General features: G+C 36.5%; 1 protein-coding gene across 5 annotated transcripts in view; it reads right to left on the bottom strand.

The window, feature by feature from the left end:
- The window catches only part of SYT1 (synaptotagmin 1), a 544,512-nt gene extending 523,069 nt beyond the window's left edge, over positions 1 to 21,443 (bottom strand). For 3 of the 5 annotated variants that reach the window (XM_060656887.3, XM_060656886.3, XM_060656889.3), the window contains exon 1: positions 21,020 to 21,439. The gene's annotated coding sequence lies outside the window, so the exon portion shown is untranslated. Of the gene's footprint in view, positions 1 to 21,019 lie in introns of all 5 variants that reach the window. The other 2 variants (XM_060656890.3, XM_060656888.3) reach the window with 2 other exon arrangements.
- Positions 21,444 to 21,742: the final 299 nt, after the last annotated feature.

Genomic DNA, 21,742 nt, shown 5'->3' with positions numbered 1-21,742 from the left:
ATGGTAACATATGGTCTGAATGGGTGACTCGCACACATGGCCACGTTGCCTTCCAGTCTTGGGTTTTTCACGACATTCCTTGGGGAAGGAGCTCTACCACAGTTTCCCATCTCATTCAGAGTAGAAGCCAAGTCAACCCAGTACCCCACGCCATCTGCCCCCATGCTACCTCAACTGAAACTTGGGGTACTTTCTTCACTACTTTACCTAAAGCACAATGGCCTCTGTTGTCAAGTCACCACGCATGGTCCCACATCTTACCAAAGCTCAGTTTCTCACGTCAGATCTATGTGCTCAAATGTGACCTTCAGCTACTACCCTATTCTGATAAATGCATTGGCGATAGAAACTCTCAACAAAATAGGTTTAGAGAGAACGTACTTCAACATAGTAAAGTCCATATATGAAAAACCCATAGCTAATGTCATACTCAATGAAAAACTGAGAGCTTTTCCTCTAAGACCAAGAACAAGGGTAAGAATGTCCATTCTCACCCCTTTTATTCAACCTAGTACTGGAAGTCCTAGCCACAGTAATCAGATAAGAAATAAAAGGCATCCAAATTGGTAAGAAAGAAGTAAAACTTTCACTATTTGCAGATGACATAATACTATATATAAAGACCCTAAAGACTCCACCAAAAACTACTAAAATTGATAAATGAATTCAGTAAAATTCCAGGATGCAAAATTAATAAACAGAAATGTGTTGCATTTCTATACACTAATAATGAAGTAGCAGAAAGAGATTATGAAAACATTCCAATTTACAATTATACCCCCCAAAATAAAATAGGAATAAACTTAACCAAGGAGGTGAAAGACTTGTACTCTGAAAACTATGAAACATTGATGATGAAAGAAATTGGAGATGACACCAACAAATGGAAAGATATTTCATGCTCATGGATTCAAAGAATGAATACTGTTAAAATGTCCATACTAACAAAAGTAATCCATAGATTTAATGAAATCCCTATCAAAATACCAGAACTAGAAGAAATAATATTAAACTTTGTATGGAACCACAGAAGAACCCCAATTAGCTAAAGCAATTTGAGAAAGAACAAAGCTGGAGGTATCAGAATCCCAGATTTCAAGACATACTACAAAGCTGTAATAATCAAAACCATGTGATGATAGTGGCAACAAAACAGAGACGTAGATGAATGGAACTGAATAGAGACCTCACAAATAAACCCACACTTAGATGGTAAATCTATGACATAGGCAGCAAGAACATACAGTGAGGGATAAAAGTCTCTTCAACAAATGGTGTTAGACAAATTGGATAGCTACGAGCAAAAGAATAAAACTGGAGCACTTTCTTATACAATATACAAAAATAAACTTGAAATGGATTAAAGACTTAAATGTGAGATATGAAACCATAATACTCCTAGATTAAAACAGAGGCAGTAATCTCTAACATCAGCTGTAGAAGCATTTTTCTAGATACATCGCCTCAGGTAAGGGAAAAAAAAAAGCAAAACTAGTGGGACTACACCAAATTAAAAAGCCTTTGCAAAGTGAAGGAAACTGTCAACAAAATGACAAAGCAACCTATTCAATGAGAGAAGATATTTGCAAATGATATATCCAATAAGGGTTGATATCTAAAATTTATAAAAATTTATACAACTCAACACCAACAAAACAAAACCAAACACAAATAATCTGATTAAAAATGGACAGAGGGCCTGAATAGACATTTTTCCAGAAAGGATATACAAATGGCCAACAGACACATGAAAAGATGTTCAGCATCACTCATCATCAGGGAAATGCAAATCAAAACCACAATAAGATATCATCTTACACCTGTCAGAATGATTAAATTCAAAATAGACAAGAAATAAGAAGTATTGGCAAGGATGTGGAGAAAAAGGAACCCCTGTGCACTGTTGGTGGGAATGCAAATTGGGGTAGTCATGGTGGGAAACAGTATGGAATTTCCTCAAAATATTCAAGATAGAATATTTTGAATATTTTGAATATTTTGAATACCCAGGATCCATCAATTGCTGAATGGAGAATGAAGATGTGGCATATATATATACAATGGGGTATCAGTCATAAAAAAGGAGGATGGGCAACATGGATGCATCTAATACTAAGGGTATAATGCTAAGTAAAATAGGTCAGAGAATATCCTATGATTTCACTCATATGTGAAATTTAACAAACAAAACAAGTGAACAAACCACACACACACACACACACACAAAGACAGAGACAAATGACTCTTAAATACGGAGAAAAACTGGTGGTTGCTAGAGGGATGTGGGTGGGGGGAAAGGGTGAAATAAAGGGGATTAACAGCATGCTTATCATGATGAGCACTGAGAAATGTATAGGCTTGTGGAATCTTACTGTACATCTGAAACTAATAGAACATTGTATATTAATTATAATTCAATTTTTAAAAAGCTAATTGCATTGTCCAATGTCTTCATACACAATGAATCATTAAAAAGACCTATTCTGAAATAATCGTATGCCTCTACGGTTAAAACAGCTTTAACGCATAACAAAAGAATTGTAATTGAAATAAATTTCAACTTTAAATTGCAAAAAAAAAAAAAAAAAGATGCTTAAAAGGTAGTTTCAGCACAAAAAGAAATAATAAAATGCATTCCACCTTCTTCCTAGAAACCTGGCACTCTCTACTTTCTTTCCTTGTTATTTTTTGTTGTTGTTTGTTTTGTTTTGTTTTTGGTTGTTGTTGTTTGTTTTTACTTCTTTGACAGCACTTACCAAAATAAAACATACTACACCCAGAATCATTTCCTTCCTTCCTGCTTCTTCCTCCTTCCCTCCCTCTCCCCTTTTTTCTTTCATTTTTTTCCACTTCTTATCTGTCCCCCCAAAAGGTAAGCTCTTTGTGGGCTACAGGTTGTTGACACTGAGTACTTTTAAGCTAATGCTCAGTGACCTAGATCCTATCAACAATAAAGGCAAACCTTCCTCACTGAATCCCAGCTGTAACACTTACCAGAGGAGCGGCTGGAAGCAAACAGCATCATTTCTGTGACCTTTCATTTTCTCATTTCCAAAATGAGCATAATAGTACAAACCTCACAAATGGTTTGAAGTACGATTAAATGAGTAATGCACAAAAATTCTTAGAAAGGCACACGACATGTAATTAAAGCTCTCTACATGCAAACTATTATTATTAAAGTTAATGAACTTTCTAAGGACTCCTAAAAACTTCCTATTTCTTGAAACAACTTCCATATTCTTTGTTTTTGTTTTAAAATATTTGTCGCATAGCTAAAATGTGCAAGATAATTCTTAAAATATTTTACATTTTGAGATACTTTAAAATCCTTAAGGTTAGCCTACTGCAACCCCCAACCAAATATATATTAGATGTGATTATAAAATTTTTATTTGTAATAGTGTCTGAACATATAAAGTGACTCAAACATTAAAACCACATAGATTATGATCTATAACAACATTATTGATAAAAATATTAATTTTAAACAAGACATTCCAATATCTGTTACCCAAGAATACTTTGTAACATGATAAAAGAGGAACTTTAATGTTTATTTATTTTTGAGACAGGGAAAGACAGAGCATGAACGGGAAATGGTCAGAGAGAGGGAGACACAGAATCTGAAGCAGGCTCTGGGTTCCGGGCTGTCAGCAGAGCCCGATGCAGGGCTTGAACTCACGGACTGTGAGATCATGACCTGAGCCGAGGTCAGAAGCTCAACCAACTAAGCCGCCCAGGCGCCCCAATAAAAGAGGAACTTTAAAAAAAATCCTTAAATATGGGACACCTGGATGGCTCAGTCAGTTAAGCTTCTGACTAATGATTTCAGCACAGGTCAGGGTCTTGTGGTTTGTGGGACCAAACCCTGCATCAGGCCCTGCACTAACAGGGCCTGTCTGCCCCTCCCCTGTGCCTGCACTCTCTCTTTCAAAATAAACATTTTTTTTAATCCTTAAACATAATCAAACCTATAAAATCATTTAATATCTTACGTGTATTGACACAATCATCACAAATTATGCCAAAAATAGTTAAAAATATAAAACTGAATTGGCTTAAAGTAACTTGGATCACTTGAATTTAACATTTTTTTTTTCATTTTTTTTTAACGCTTATTTTATTTTTTGAGAGAGACAGAGACAGAGAGAGACAGAGAGCGAGCAGGGAAAGGGCAGAGAGAGGCAGACACAGAATCAGAAGTAGGTTCCAGGCTCTGAGCAGTCAGCACAGAGCCCGATGCAGGGCTTGAACTCAGCAAACCGTGAGATCATGACCTGAGCCGAAGTTGGACACTTAACCGACTGAGCTACCCAGGTGCCCCATATTTAACATATTTTATAGAATTATTTCATGTTATATTAACCAAAATGACTTATATAACTTTCTAATATAAAAAATATACATTACATGGGGCACCTGGGTGGCTCAGTCAGTTAAGCAACTGACTTTGGCTCAGGTCATGACCTCCCCAGTCTTGAGTTCGAGCCCCGCCTCAGGCTATGTGCTGACAGCACTGAGCCTGAAGCCTATTCAGATTCTGTGTCTCTCTTTCTCTCTGACCCTTCCCGCTCGTGCTGTCTCTGTCTCTGTCTCTCTCTCTCTCTCTCTCTCTCGCTCAAAAATAAACATTAAAAAAATTAAAAATGTATGTACATTACAAAATGATACTTTGTGTAGAATACCCAACGTAGAATCATCTAATAATTTAAAATGTGTAGTACATTATATTTAATAGAATGATTTTAAATGTAATGTATGTTTGCATATGCACATATTTCTGTTAGTAGATACAAGAGACTTTTTACCGTGATTACATCTGGAAAGTAACAAGGAATCTGAAAGATTATTTTTTCAATTTATACATTTTGTGATTATTTGAATATTTTAAGTATTTTATAGAATACTTCTTCACTTAAAAGCTAAAATATTTCCTTAAAAGCACTGTTCTTTACTGGCAACAAACTAAACTTAAAACGTTTCCAAAGTAGAGAATTAAACATATTTAGAAAATCTATACAGAATGAGTGTCTTTGTTTTTTAGTAATAGAGCTCTTCGTGCTTTGAATGTAATACAGACGTAGGATTTAATTGAGGAAAAGGTTAAAAACAGTACTAAGAAAAGATGAAGAGGAGGGTAAAGGGATTAGGTAAAGCAAAAGAATGATTATGTATTTTAAAATGGTTCACATTGACCCCCAAAATCTAAAATAGTGGTCCCTCTAAAGTAGAATTGAAATATATTCTTCATTATGTTTACACTCTTAATTATCATAAAGTAAAACACTTAAAACACATTCATTTTGAACTTAATAGTGAGCTCTCTGGCCAATTTATTTGGGGAAGTAAAGACTAATAAAAGCAAAGAAGTCATATTTTGCCTGGACTAAAAATGAAAGTCAACTATAATTCCAGCTCATGTAGATTCCTATCACCAAGATCAGACACTAAGCTACTATATTAGTTTGAAGAAAACTAGGAATGAGAGAGAAATAAATGAAAACAAAATCAACAAGGATAATTTAACCAGTAACATTCATCAAAGATTTTTAAGTGCTTACTTAGTAAGTGCTAAGCACTGCTAGGTAGGTCAACAATGAGGATATAACAGGAAACAACATAAAAATGGGTCCTGCAGTCAGAGAGCACTCAAGTTCAACCTGAGTTTTTGCACTGTGATGATAAACATTAATTCTTCACTGTTATAATATTATAATGCATTGTTTGAAGAAAAGTACAGAAATGAAAACGTATCTCAGATTTTTTTTAAAGAGTAATCATGAATCAAAGAATTTTAAAGATCATATCAGCCTGTATTTGTTACAGTCTCACTATTTTATATTTAGGAAGATTTATTTTTCACTGCATTTTTTGTCAGATATTTTCTGGAGATGTGTTTTCACACCCAGAGGATGTTAGATCACAGAGTGTCCCCATTAAAAAGAAAAGAAACAAATGAGAAAAAAAATCTGTGATGCCATGATTTTAAGAAAACACATTACAAAAATAATTGGAAAAAAAATCCTAAGGTTAAAATTTCAGTGATGTGTATTTAAAGCACTTCTTTACAACCCACTCAAGATTTCTTTTACTTAGTCTCATGGGTATCCTCACCTGTAACATATTAATTTATAAATACATTTCCTCTTTAAAAGCGGTTAAGTATTTAACATATTCAAACTTAAACTCTAGAGTTTCCTAAAATGTAAAAAAAAAAACAAATTTTTTTTTCAGTTATTGTTCAAATCCCTCTCTATCACAGTTTGACAGTTCTGTAGTTAATTTTTAAAAGTGAGACATCCAAACTCTTGTAATATGTAAAAACTAAACATTTGTTCTCAGACATAATAAACATTTATTTCTAAACAACCAGCCATATTATATTTCTGATTTTACAATGTTATTGTCTGCCCATAGCAGATACATCCCACAGTACTTGAAGCAGGGGGAGCGGCATGTGCTAAGGTCCTGAGGCAGGAAGAGACTGGAATACTAAAAATTTGAAAGAAGGACAATGTGCCCAGAGCATGAAGATGAGAGGAGTAATATGAGAAATTAGGTTGGTGAATAGTAGAGTCCAGATAATACATGGACTTGAAAGTCAAGAACAGTAGGATTAAGAAGACCAGGTTGATTTGACTATGCTGTGGCAATAGAGCTAGAGATTAAAGATATTTGTGAGCCAAAAATGATTAAGACTTCATTTATTTTGGATTTGGGGGTAAGGATGAGAGACCTATGACAATAAGTTTCCAAATAACACAACTCGTTAGATGGTGGAATCATTCATTAGGATCAAAGACATTGGAGAAGGACTAGATTTATTAGTAAAAAGATTGAGTTCAGGTTTGGATGTGGTAACTTGGAGGGCTCTTTAAGAGATCCAAACATCTGTTAAAATAGCAGTTGTTCTCATGTCAGGACTCCTATAAAACACACATGATTTAGCTTACCCTCCAAATTTGCCAGGAGTGCTGGCAGTTTTCTTTTTTTTTTAAGATTTTAAGTAATCTCTACACCCAACATGGGGCTCGAACTCAAAACCACAAAACTAAGAGTCACATGCTCTACCAACTGAGCCAGCCAGGTTTCAGAGATACCATCTAGTAAAATCCCCACATCATGAAGTTAATGGCAGATTGAGGGTTTTCACACTGTTTTTTAAATTTGAACATATAACTCTAAAATATGTTAATAATGAAAGGTATCAGAGAGATCATCTAATAAAATCACAACATCACTAACTTAGTGACAGACTGAGGGGGTTTATAGTATTTGCTTGTTTTTAAATTTGAACACAAAATTCTAAATACCCTATGCGCAGTATTTATTGTGTGTTGGTTCCATAGGCTAGTTCTCTGCTCACTACTTTGAAAGGAAGAGAAACAATTTCTAACCACTGTGTATCTGTGTGTCTCTATGAGAAAATTTATCCATACCAAAAAGGAGTACAACACACTGACCCAGTTTCAGCAAAAAGAAAGAGTAATAGTTTTTAACTGATAGCTATTATAACCAGTAGCTATTAACTGAATTTCTCAGAACGTAGCAGACTAACATGGATCTGCTCGAGTGAGAATGACCAATAACAATATTAGTGCCAGATTCGTTGTGGGCTTAAGAAAGGTTACTACAGTGCACTCTGGAAAACAGTGTAGGTATTTACCCAAAGAATACAAAAATACTAGTTTTCAGGGATACTTGCACTCTCATGTTTATGTGTATGTATACATATATATTTCATATATATATATATGTAATTCCATTATATATATGTAATTCCATTATATACATATATAAAATTCCATAGGAATATTACTCGGCCATAAAAAAGAGTGAAATCTTGCCATTTGCAACAACGTGAATGGAGCTAGAAGGTATTATGCTAAGGGAAGTCAGTCAGACAAATACCGTATGATTTCACTCATATGTGGAATTTAACCACCAAAACCATCATGGGGGGGGGGGGGGGAGAGAGGAAAACCAGAAACAGACTATAAAGAACAAACTGATGGTTACCAGAGTGGAGTTGGATGGGGGCAACGTATGAAGCAGGTGGTGGGGATTGAGGAGTGCATTTGCCATGAAGAGAACCAGGTGTTGTATAGAATTGTTGAATCACTACATTGTACACCTGAAACTAATATGACACTAATGTTAGCTAACTGGAATTTAAGTAAAAACCAAAAAATAAATTAATTAAAAAAATAACCCAGTGCAAATTTACACAAAATTACCCCTATGTGAGTATAGCAAGAACACTATAATTCTGGTAGGGGAATTCTATTAAATTTCACACATTTACAGAATGATGATCCCTTATATTCAATATAAGCCACTGCAAATTTCTGAGTATCAATTGTACTTACATACACTTAATGGGATCTTAAATGTACTATAATTCTTTGAAAAGTGGTAATACTTCTAAAGAAGTATTTTTAAAACTACAGATTGTTACCTATTAGTAGGTTGTTAAATTAACTTACTTGGCCATGACCAGTAGTGTTATTTAATGAATTAGGAAAAAAGAGAACTGAAAAGTGTTATTTAATGAATTAGGAAAAAAGAGAACTGAAAAGGAAGTATTAGAACAAAACACCATAAAAATATTTTATTGAACTTCTGTTTGAGTTTTTTTATTGAACTTGTGTATTGAGTTTGGCTGTCATTTGAAAACATGAGAAAATATAGATTTAGTGGATTCATTCACTCACACACAATTCTCTAGAACACTCCTTTTCTATTGTCTCTCAAGCATTAGCAAGTCAGAGATGATAAAAAAAAATACCACTGCAAAATCCTGAAACACTTGCAGTTAGTGGGGCAATCAGCAATATTTGTAAAATCCAAATATATGCAAGTATACCTGTATATATGTACTAAAACAGAAGATATTTAGGATACTAAACAGCCTCGTTTCTACAGATAAGGAAAACAGAGCCTATCGTTTATTGACCAGAATAGTTTATTATAACACCCTTGCTGTATTCACACATAGGTGGGTTTGTGCCATTTCAGCAAAGAAAATTCCATTTTCAAAATATACTATTATCAGAGTATAATGTCCAGAGGAATCTTAAGGGAAAATAGAAGGCCATTTGAGATTGACGCGTTAATTATTACTTCATTACCACTGCAGCATATTGAGTAGTAATCTCACAGAAGTTAATATGCCTCTGTAAGCACCCAGTTTACTATCACAAAATGACCTAGGTAGACTTGGGTTATTGAGTTCTTGAAACCAGGATATGAAACTAGATAAAGGAGAAATAATTTCCGGTTAATGCTCTGAGACTTGTGTTGTCTAAATGACAATCGACACAAACTGATTTGTTTCATTATGTTTCCAGTGTTTATTTACTTTTGTTTCAAAAATCTAAATTAGAGTTTTGGAGGATATAATCGAATATATACTCAAAAGGAAATTACATTGAAAAAATCATTACTGTGATAAAAAGCCAAGGTGTTCACTCAAATTCAGAGAAATAATAAAATTAGGGGGTAGGCCACATGTGCGATTCCCTTAGAAAGGAGGGCAAAACGAGAAAGGTTATTAAGATTCGACAAAAGATATATAGAAAGTGTCTAAGGAATACATGCCACAAAAGAAAAGGAATTACACTTCTAAAGATGAAAATGGAGAATGAAAATACACACCTGCAAGACACCTAAGAACGCATTTTGAAAGTCAGGGTGGAAAGAGCATGTATTCCATGATACCATAACCATAAAACAATATAAGCATATGAACACAGACTGAAAATGTATTACCCAGATAGGACACTTCATGTATGTTTAAACTATGTTGAGGTTATTGTGATCATATCACATTGTTTTGAAATTTTTCCTTAATAGTATTTAAAGATTGTTTTAATTAGAATATGAAAGCAGGGTTCAACTCATGAAACCAGTACCTTTACACTTCAGCTGCATTTGCCTTCAGTTTCTTCCAGGAGCAGAAACTTATTCCCTCCGTGGAGGGAAGCTGTGATGCTCTTCCTCTAACTTTTACATAGCTGGCTCCCTCTCCTTTTATGCCTCGACTTAAATATTTTTTTTTTTTTGTTTCACCAGAGTCCCAGTGTTGCTTTGTTTCATTTACTTGCCTGTTTTATTATTTAACAGCATTTCTCACTTTTTGAAACTATCTTAGTTGTGTTTTGCTGTTGCTGTTGCTTTTCATCGTCTGTATCCTTCCCTAGAATGCAAACTGCCTTAAACGCAGGGAACTTGTCTGCTGTGATTGCTTCTGCATTCCCAGCATCTAAAACAGTGCTTGGCTTATAATAGCAACGTGTTGGTACTTACTGAAGAAATACATTATTCCTAAAAAATTCCTGTTCATTTTGGGCTACAGCAGGGAGGAAAACATATCGTATTTTTGTTCATTCTGTTGCATCTGTAGCAATATATAGGGAGTTGGGGTAACAGGGTGGTTGTAAATTTGAAATAATCACCCCCCCCCCCCCCCCCCCCCGCTGCACACACAAAACAACAATTTGAAGTATTGACCTATGCACAACTGGCCCTGCACATACCTTCGGGCAGCTGCTTTCAGCTCTACTGAATTTAGAGTCTAAGAATCCTCAACTTCTAGAAGTACCTGACTACTGTATTAAAAAAGAGGAAGTAAGGACCCAAATAGAATTAAATGAAACTCAACTCAGCCCTTAACCTCTGATATTCAGCATTTCCACCCTGAAAAAGTCATACCTGTTGTCAAATTACTGAATGTTTCCATAACGGTAAATGGCCATTGCTTTAAGCCTCTCAGTGTCATTCCTCTCCACATCCTCAATTACAATGGATCTTTCCCTAGAATTCCCTGGATCTTCCCCTGACCCACCAACTAGTGCCTGGAACAGCAGGGGTCCTCCAAGAGCCTGCACCAGCATTAAGGCCAGGTGGCATCTTTTCTGAGGTCAGGGCCTGGACCTTGGGAACTGGATGTTGGCTGCTTTTGCCTGCCCTAAATCTAGTCATTTTCCTTCTTGTAACAGCAAAACTCTCTTTCTATTTAGTTAAGTAATGCTGTGCCCAACTTTTAAATCCAGGGATGACACAATGCTCAGCCTAGATAAATAACATATTTCATGGGTTCAGGGCAAGTGACCCAAGTTGTTCCATTCATGCTTATCCTGAAATTTTTTGGCAAAAAAAAGATGTTCTCTTTACATGGAGATTTCTTAAATGACCCTATAGTCATTGGGTATATTCCTACCACTGTAAACTAAGAGCCTGACTCTAAATAAAGCAATGGAATAGGAGAGCAGGACTAAGATGGAAGGCTGGGAGAGAGTAAGGGATAACAGATCTGGTCCTAATCATATGGTTTGATTTTCCGTCTCCAGCTATGACCAAATCCAGAATATCCTGAACGTGATGATGTATGGTAATGAGAACTTTAAAATCCCTTTTCTTTCCTAAACCATTTTGAGTTAGGTGGAATTTTTCTAAATAAAAGAGTCCCTGAATCATAAAAATGGGTGGCCAGGGTGGTCAGGTCTGCCATCCACTGAGTATGAGACAATTTGCAAACATTATTACAGTTCCTTTCCTGGTGAAATGAAACCTCTATCAGTGAAATAATCTCATTGAAGCTCACCATGACAGAGTAGGTATTTGTACTCAGGTCTATAAGACTTCGATGTTTCATACTTTTATCACATCACCGTGGTGGTCATATTGGCTCAAACTATGAAGTGGACAAAGTTTGCCTATGATTCGTCGATCTCTTTGAGACACCCCTACTTCCTGGTCACCATTTGTTCACCTTCTTCCACTGAGGATCGCAATGATTATATGATTGCTTATGGTTGAGTACAGGTTCCATGAATAGACTGCTTGGGTTTGAATCCATATCCTACTATGTAACAGTTATATGACCCTAACAAGTTACGTTTCCCCCAATTTTCTCATTTAAAATTTATACATTAGTATCAACCTCTTAAGATTGTTGGCAACGTTAAATGGAATGAAGCATGGAAAGTACACAGAAAAGTGCCTGACACGTAGTAAAAACATAAGAATATGATTACCCTGCATTTGTCCAAAACTCCCCATAAATACCTCTCCTATGCTCTAATTTGCATTGTTTCTCTAGGTCTTTCCCAATTAAAACTTCTTTCTTTGTATCAGATCCACTAGACAGTCATTTAAGTTAGCCCACATTGCAATGTGTATTAATCACGTCCAAATGTATTTATTTCTTCATACCAAGAATTGCTATTTGACAGACTTCACACTAGGACTGAGTAATAATTGGGCCTTGCATAAGTCCCCTGCTTAGCTCTCTCCATCTTGGAATAGAAAAGAATCTACAGATTCAACGACTTCCATCAATATTATGCTCAGGAAGCAGTCACAGGTTGTGTGGGTGAGTGAGAATGAGGGAAGTAATGAGAGAGGAGTAAGGAGAACTCCTAGGCTAAAGCTACAACGCTCATTATCTCAGTCACATCTCTGTGCCCCTCCAGGAGGTGGCTTCGGACTACATAGTTTACAAATAAGGAAACAAGTGAAATGACATCTCCTATCGCAGTGATATAGCAATGACTAAGGGCCAACCGAGCCTAGTGACTCAGGCTTAGTGACTTCTCTTACATTTTAGAAAACAGTCCCTTGAATCATTTTCAATTACAAATACAACTTATTTCAGAGTTTTAGTCACACAGCTAATGACTGCATATTACACTTTCCCTACCTTTTCAATATGAAAAGAGTATATCCAAATTTAGTGATGTTAGATTTGTGTTTTTAATTTTGATAAGGAATGACAAACTACTTCTTATATGTTGAGAGAATTTTAAAACGTACTTTTTTTTTTCTTTATTAAATGCTGAGGCAGCAAGATTCGGTAGGAGAGAGTTATAAAGGCTTCCCGGGTGTGTAATTGCAAGCAGGTAACTTAACTTCTGAGTCTGCTTTATTGCATCTGTAAAATGGAGAATCTCTCCATCATCAAAACCAAATAAGGCAATGTAATTTTTTAAGAATTCAGGGCTACATCCCTGTCATAAAAACATTTATTAATTGTTATCATTAGAAGAACAAAATAGGAAAAAGAAAAAGAAAAAAGAAAAAAAAATGCCTAAGAGGATATGCCATTTGTTTGGACTTTCAAACACTATTGTTCTATCTTTTTGTAATCAAATTTTTTCTAGAAATTACCAATAGGCTAGACTTCACATGTAAGGTCTTAAAAACAAACACACAAATCATGGCATATTTCATAAACAAATGAAGAGTCTGCTCCCTTATTTATCTATACAGCTGTTTTGTAAAGCTAACTTAAAATGTATATAAATTAAGAATTAAATTTCCTGCTTGTTGACACAAAAGGAAGTCCAGGTGGTAGAGATTATCATGCACTTTAGAGAACAAAGCTCCCACTTAGTGATTTTATAGGAAGATAATTCATTAAGATAGAAAAAAGCAAAGGAAGAATAAGGAGAGGGTAGGAAGGTGAGAGGTGGCAAAGGAAGAAAACCAAGGTAAGGCAAGGGAGTTACTATATTACTCTTAGCTGGACAGCAGAGCAAATCTCTTCTACTCTGGCAGTGAGTGGTAATATGCTTCAATGCATACAGGTCTAAAGGTCCAGAAGTCAAGAGATATAAAACTGTCGCTATGTGTTCAATATATAAACCATGAAACAGATTCTCAAAGCCATAACAGAACTGGTCTACTGTACTTTTTCCTGAAGGAGTCGGCTCTTCGCTATCATCAATATTCATTTGTGGTGTCAGAAAGTATCTATGATTCCTGATTAAAAAAAAAAAAAAAGGAAACATGCATATAGGGTACTTTTTGTCTTCTTGTGTTGTTTTCACAATTTAAAAGCAGAGCAGTTTGGGTCAATTTATGAGTATGTTGGCTTTCTGTTGAAATGTCACTTTCTTGAATTATTAGATATATCTCAAGGTGATTGCTTGGCTTTTTAAATTTAATAAAAATACTAAAAATAGATACATGTACTATCAAGTTGTTACCTACCCTTGCAGCATGAGAATTTCTGTAGCCAGATAAATAAAAGTATTTTTAGGCATATAGTGGTCTGATTTACATATATTCAAGTATGAAATATATATAAATTTTCGTGTGTGTGTTCTTGGATTTTGGACATTGGTTAAAATAGGATGGTGATGTTATTCTATTTATAGAAGAGATTCTGGTGCTCTAGAAATATGCTCTAATACCCAATGGTTCACTTTATTCAGTCCTCAAATCTGATGAAAATGCTGGGGATTAGGCAGAAAGCCAGCCTTGTAAACCAGGGTCTGGCAGACAGTCCAAGTCAGAAAGAGATTCAATGCTTTGCTACCTTGTCTTTATCCTGAGAAATTGTGTCAACTGTTCTTAATAACCCTGCTACCTAAACCCTGATTGGGAGAGAACCTAAATTAGGCCTTGGTAACCTGTGTTATATCACTTCTCCTTGTTTCAAAGGCCATTAAGTTGTTTGTCTAAGAAAATTTTTTTGATGATTTTTGTCCTCAAAATTACACAGTGTCCCTGTTTTACAGGTGGTGCACAAGGTTCTACCCACTGTTTATATCGCTAGAATACTGGGGTGCAGTACATCACGAGGAAAAAAAAATACACTCAATTGGCTTTCTCCTTCTGAAGGAGAGAGCACGAGCACACAGTTAGAAATTGACATTTTTGGGAGTCTAGTCTGTTGCCGTGATGCTATACTGTTGTTCATATTTACAGTACCTCTCACATAAAATTAGGTCAGAAAACAGATTATTAATAATCTGTCTTAAAAGCAACACTTTGTGGTGTTTCACAGTAATATCCAAAGAGTCCATAGAAAAGCAAACCAGTTCTCAATTTTCAGTGACAATAAAGGTGAGTTATGTAAAATTTTAAGGGTTCCATAACAAGACACAGGTGTATTTTGGAAGTACCCAAGCCGACCCAAGGATCTGAAATTCTTTTTACCAATTATTTCAGCTTTATCCACGGGTATTAATAAGTACAAAAAGTTACATTGATTCACTCAATGTCTAACAATCTCATCATCTGTGAGTAATCAGAACAAATTCCATGAAATAAAGCCTTTAAAAAAAAAACAATTATCATAAAAACATGGACCAACATCACATTTTAAAAGTGTTAGTGCTAACTTTGGTATGGCTGTGTATGTTTCGTCTGAGTATTCCATGTGTTTTTGCCTTCAGGTTGATGAAAATATGCCCACAAATCTCTAAGTAGCAATTAGTAAATCCAATTACCTGCTTCCCAGCAAGAGTGAGGTCTGGGCAGCAAGGCTGGCCCAGAGAGGAAATGGACCTCAGTAAAAACAAGAGGCTGCCCTCTGGAGGCCACACCCAGGGAATTCTCATCAGAGGTGTGGGTTGGGCTTGTCTAACTCCTAATGTGAAAAGATGCTTGTAGTCAGAGGGGATGTGAGAGGAGGACAAGAGATAGTGTGTCTTATTTAAGCAATTGTAGCATAAGAATGTTCTACATTTAAATAACTCTGTGATTCTATTTGTGTTTAAGTGCCTATGTGCATGTTATCCTTAACTAGTTGAATTGTTTATGAAAAAAAAGACAACATTTACTAATTGAAGAAAAAAACACACAACTCCTTTTACTCAGGATATCCTTTGGCAAAACATCATAATTATATGAACTCTATGCTGTTTAGGATGAGAAGCAAAGCTGCATTTCACAATAGGTGCACGGGGATGAGATAAGACCCACATTTTAGTACCAACCCTGGATTTGATTAATTGGATATTTCAACCAAAAATAAATTCCTGACTGAGGCACTTGGCTAAATGTCTTACGCACAGTATTTGGGGATGTTCCGGCAGAGTTCTTGTCTGGTATGTGTGATCAAATGTCGTCTTACAGGCTGTTAGGAAAAGAGTTTTACCAGATTCTTATACTAGCTGAAAAGGGCCATTCTTTGCATGGAAATTTTCTAGCTCCCATTTTGTACAAACAGCTAAGAAATAAAAGGCATTTGTTATCTTCATCTGCCTTACAATGTTTCAGAGCTCCTCTTTAACAAAATTATTCCCTATGTGTATAATTAGTATGCTCAACATACTACATGTGCGACCAGTATAGGAATGACCAGTATTTTTTTCTTTCTATTTCCACAATAGCAATAACCAAAAAAAGATGAACTCTAACCTCCCCTCGTTTATATTACTGGTAAATTATGGGAACCAGCATGCCACATAGCCTTCTAAGCACTGAGCATTGTAGAGACAAAACAAACACAGAGAGAACAAAAACTAGTTCCACACAATTAAAATTTACAATAAAACCAAATATAAAAATTATAGAAATTAGAGAAATAATTTTTAATCTGCTTCTCATTTTTCAAAGATGTGGCAGAAAATTCATCTCTAATACTATCATAAATGTGCTACTTTTTTCTAAATTGGGCTTTAATTTGTTTTAGAACTTTCTTAAATATTGCTTTTAAATTAAGGAACATATTTTAAAGGCAGGCTTCTTTGCAACAGGACCTCTACATTTATATTTAAAACTGTACAAAGAGCATCTCCAGTGCTTACTCTTGACAACATAGATTTCTCATTGTACACTTTAAAATAATAGGTTTTTTTAAATAAAACAGTTAAAGGCTCACGTTTTATTCATAGGTGCAAGAAAGGACAGCATACTTTCTTACTTGCAATAGATAGCGTTAACATATTTGCAGTATAATTTAAAATAAGTTTATTTTCCTATTACTAACCCATGTGAGTAGAGAGACGTCCATATGCCCTGCTAGCATAATTTATCTTACAGTCAATATAAAAGCAGCTCTTCAAGAACTCTTAAAGTGACAAGGAAGTTAAAGGAAACATGCTGTTTTCTTCTCATTAGAGAAAATAAATGCCTGCTCTAAAAAAAAAATGGCCACACTTAATGGAGATGTTTAAATCAAGTTCAAAAATATTATGAAAAAATATTGATCATTCCTTGAGTGATTGTTAAAGACACCAAACCACTCCCCCTTACCTGAAAAAAGCAATAACCATGTCATACAGTTATGTAAAAGATTCAGAACAAGTTTAGCTTTATGCAAATGTTGAAAAAAACCACCTGATACAAGCCTTAGAAAAACAGAAAGTTTATCCCTACATTATATGAAAATATGATTTTGGTTTGTCACCTGTATATAGAAGTGCATCTTCCTGTACTGATTTTTTTTTTTAATCCATGACTCATATGAACAATAACTTCTTCCCAAAGCCATAGAAAAGCTGTCTAAAGGGAAAGATCTAGACCCCCATTAATTTTGCCTCTGGGTATAATAGGCTTTCAACCAAAGAACCATTAAAAGCATCCCCAAGTCACTGTTATTTTTCTTTGAAGGGTCCTTTTTACAGTAGTCCCTAGCTTCAGCAGATTAGTTGATACTGTCCATTAATCTCTAATCCTTTTAGAAAAAGTTACATAATTTAAAAAGTATACACATGTGTGTGTTACATCTGTGTGTATACACATACACACACACACACATCCCTAAATGCTAATTACTTATGAATTTAGACTGCCATATACTTTGTTCCAGTTTAAATAGCTTTAGCCAATTTCAATGGAAAACAAATTCAGCTAAAAAGCATCTCTGATCCACTAAACTTTTGATACGGATGTATTTGTGACAAGCAAATCATTGAAAAAATTTAAAAATCCACAAGTACAGCAGACATTTAATTTTAGAAAGCATTATTGTTTAGCAAAACACTTGCAGGACCCATACCTACATTATGTTATGGCAGAAAGTCAAACTTTGGTCTTGGCTTTTTGTAATATCAGACTAAATTTACTCCATTATGTAATGAAAATGTTTTATTTCTGCTTTCCCTCCCCTAAATCATCTAATCACTACCATTAGAAAAAGGAATGTTATGTTCCAATTTGGCATTAATGATATCTCTTCCCGGCTGTTGCACAAACTGGAAATCATAAGAGCTATAAGTATTTCAGGCTCATAAAATTGTCCGTCTTGAGTCAAATTCTTTAGATTAGATGGTTCTAAAAACCTGTTTGGGGAATTTCTTTAAATTGATTTAATAAACTAGCCTCAGAAGATATGAATTGGTATCATGTCCATGATGTTGTTAGGTTAATGGGAAGTTCAAATTAACTTTCAGATATCTAACACATTCTGCATTTTATTTATTAAACTTCCATTTCATCTTGCAACTATCATTTAAAACAAGCTACTATATTCTAGTTTTATTTTCAGTTAGCATCAAGCCTAATCTGAAAATCTTATCATGTAAATACCATGTTATCCATTTTCATATTTCTTCATTAGAGCTATCTGATAATTTAACCAAATAGAATAATATTCTCCATTATGAAATGAAGCATAAAAGTACTCTGCAACTACTGAGATTGAATGGTATTTTATGGAATTAGTATTTTAGGATTCCTGTGTATAGTAGCAGTCTTCATTTCTGATAAAAATACCTTAAAATCTAATTGCCATGTTTGCTCTAAAACATGATGAGGATTTACTAAGATATTCTTTTTAAAGGAGGAAATGTGAAGATTATATGAAATTGTCACATTAGAACATTTTGTGGGAATACTTTCCTAAAATGTATCATTTAAAGTCTCCTCTCAATCCACTCACTATATATTGGAATTAGTTCTGACTTCTAGAATATAAAGGCTTAATTTTTCAGAAGTATGTGAAAAACTACTCATATGCATCTCTCCTACAGGTAATTGCTATAATTAACATTTGTAAAGATACACGAAAATAAATTTCACAAATCAAGCACAAACTTTTACCTTCCCTAAGACAGTGGAGAAATAAACAAAATCTTAATTTGCTTGCACGGGCAGTAATTGGGCTTCTGTTTTGTACATCTTTTGATGTATAAACTTGTTAATTCAGTTGTACACATATAAGGCAATTAAGCTACTGTCCTTTTGTCCTTGTACCTAAAAGGTGGCACCTCTAAAATCAGTTAGCTTTCAACAGAGATACTACATTAAAAAAACAACAACAACAACAACAAGGCATTTAAATGCCGAAAGCTCTAGACAGAAGATCTTGTTTTTGTGACTCTAGCTAATTCTACTTAGATAGGAAAGATAAGTGCCTCAAATGGAAAATGGTTTAGAAAATATACATTACATTGATAGTAAATGAAACCAGCTCCTTTCTAAGTCAGTGTATAAACTTATACACTAAAGATATGTGGTTTAAAAAAAATACTTTCTGGGGTCCAGAAATTAGTGTGGAAGACCAGACAGAGTTAGAAAGAAGATTGCCTTTTTTTACCCCAAGTGTGCAAATAGAACAAAACATGAGAGTTGGCATTTCCCCTGATAAATCAAAGGAAGGGAGTCATCTGGACACTAACATCTGCTGGCTTCTCTGCGTTCATGCAGGACCCACTTGGAATGCTTTCCCCATTACATTCAGCTAGGCACTTCTCTCTACCTCCTCCCATCTGACAATAATCACTTAGCTGTCTCTGATGAATAAAAGGAAAGGAAAGCTTATATCATTGATGAGGGAATTAGAAATTGCTGAAGCTGCTGTCAAGGCTCTGTCCAACAAGTACCTTTTACTTGACCTATTGTGCAGGCAGCAGGGAACAGAGTTGTTTTGCTGTCCTTCTCTTTCTCATAATAGGACATGACAACAAAAATAATTTTCCCCTTAAGGTTTTTAAAATTCCAGCCTATCTTCCTACCATTACTTTCTAAACTTTGTTCCAGTACGAGAGGATTCTTGGCCAGCTGAGCACCCGTGTGCCTTCCAAATGGGGTACTGAAATTGCATGAACACCAGCCATGTTTACATTCACTAAATATTCTCATTAAAAAAAAATAAGGCAAGGCATGAGTACGATATCTAGGCAATCAAATGCACAGCATAGTGAATGGTAGAATGAACTGGCAATTCATACACAAAATTAGCTTTAACACCAACCTGAAATGGTTGATTTCACCAAAGGGTTAATATTTAATAAAGTGAAAACTAACATGTACACAAAACTAACTAGAAGATTAGCTTTCTCAAAAGAGAAATCCAAACCTCCTGATAACACTGGTGTTACTTACAAATGTCTTGAAACTTTACTTCTTTTTTGCCCCCCCCCCAACATAAAGGCCATACCAGAGAACCTCAGAAAGGTAAGACTCTGTTTAAAAAAAAATTTTGTTTCTTCATATGAGAAACCCCTCAAGGTTCAGATATTACTGCTGATGGGCAATACGAAATAGCCCCACAGGACGGATGGGAACAGGAAAAGTCAGATGGTTAGCACTTGGTTAGCACATGGTTAAAAGCAACAGCAATTAAGCAGTTGAAAGTGGGTTAAAGCAGTGGTTTATTTTTGTTTCATTTGAAGGAATCAAATAAGAGACACAGCCTCTTGTAAAGAGGAGATCAAGTCAAACTTGAAGCTTCCCTTCTCTGACAACCCGGGCTGGATAGCTTGTCTCCTCCCTTTATTCAGTTTAATTGCTTTCTGTACTCTAATTTTTGCAGAGATTGTATTCTATCTTGTTTTCCTCCCCCCCCACCCCCCCCCCTCCCAGGGCAAAAGAAATCTTTCTCCTTTCTTCAACCCCCTCTTTCTTCTGAGAAAGGACAATAGTTTCCAGGAAGAGAAAGAAACCCTGTGCGTTCTTAGGATGGGAGGAGGTTGAAGATGAGAGAGAGAGAGAGAGAGAGAGAGAGAGAGAGGGGTTGAGCAAGGGGCGGGGGAGGTGAGAGATGGAGATTGGGGGTGGGGGACGGAGAAGAAAGAATGAGAAGGAAAGAGGCAGCAAGAAGATGGGGGATGCCCAACATCAACTCCAGGCTCTGAATCACGGGCGCTGGGCAAAGTGCTTTTCCAGGAGATGTACATGTGGCTCATTATATTTCTCACAATAGGCCACCCGGGGCTCCCTCCCCAGGTCGCAGCCTCCCACGACCAAAACCCAAGTGTACCGAGAGCAAAATCTTGCGGGCGAATTCAAGCCAACGGGCACCTCCGAGGTGGCCACGCTTCCAGTCTCACTGTCTTACCTGGAGGGAGGACCAGAAGGTGGTGCCGGTCTCCGTCCCCACCGCTCTCCCCGCGTGGACCTGTGCAAGACACACGCGTCCTCTCGCTGCCTCTGCTCTTGGAGGGGCAGCCTGCAACACAAAAGGGGTGTGTGGGTGTGGGTGTGTGGGAGGTTTTTCAGGGCCACCAGCTGGTCCCAGCTGGCCACCCCACCCTACACACACCCCTTCGGGGCGCTGAGCCCCACTCTCAGTGGAGCACCACCCTGGGGGCTCGCCCCGGGTGCAGCCTCAAGTTGCCGCCGCTAAGTGCTGGGCTGCCGCCGCCGCAGGAAGAGGAGGTAGAAAGACACGGAGGGCAGTACTTGGTCTAGAGCATCCCCACACTGCAGCTTCTCCAGGAATCCCTCCAGTGAGGAGGCGGCCGCCCATCACCTCCCAGCCCCGACCGCCTGATTGGTTCCACCTCGGTACGCTGCTGCAAGGAGCCAATCCGGGCCCACTAATAATAGGTGGATCCGCTCAGCCAACATTGCCCATCCCAGTTCTGTTAGTGTCTCTCCATCCCCACAGCGGACAGGGACCAGGAGAGGGAGGTTCGGGAGCGCTGGGGGAGGGGGTGAACTAAGAGAGGGATAGATACCAAGGAGATGCAATCAAGGGCACCCGATAAGCCCCTTGGGGAGGCGCAGGGATGCCCTGCAACCTGTTCAGCCAGCCCTATGCACAAGAGAAGGAGATGGC

This window comes from Panthera onca, chromosome B4, assembly GCF_046562875.1.
Source record: "Panthera onca isolate mPanOnc1 chromosome B4, mPanOnc1 haplotype 2, whole genome shotgun sequence".
NCBI classification, from domain to species: domain Eukaryota; kingdom Metazoa; phylum Chordata; class Mammalia; order Carnivora; family Felidae; genus Panthera; species Panthera onca.
This window is presented reverse-complemented; position numbering and strand designations above follow the sequence as displayed.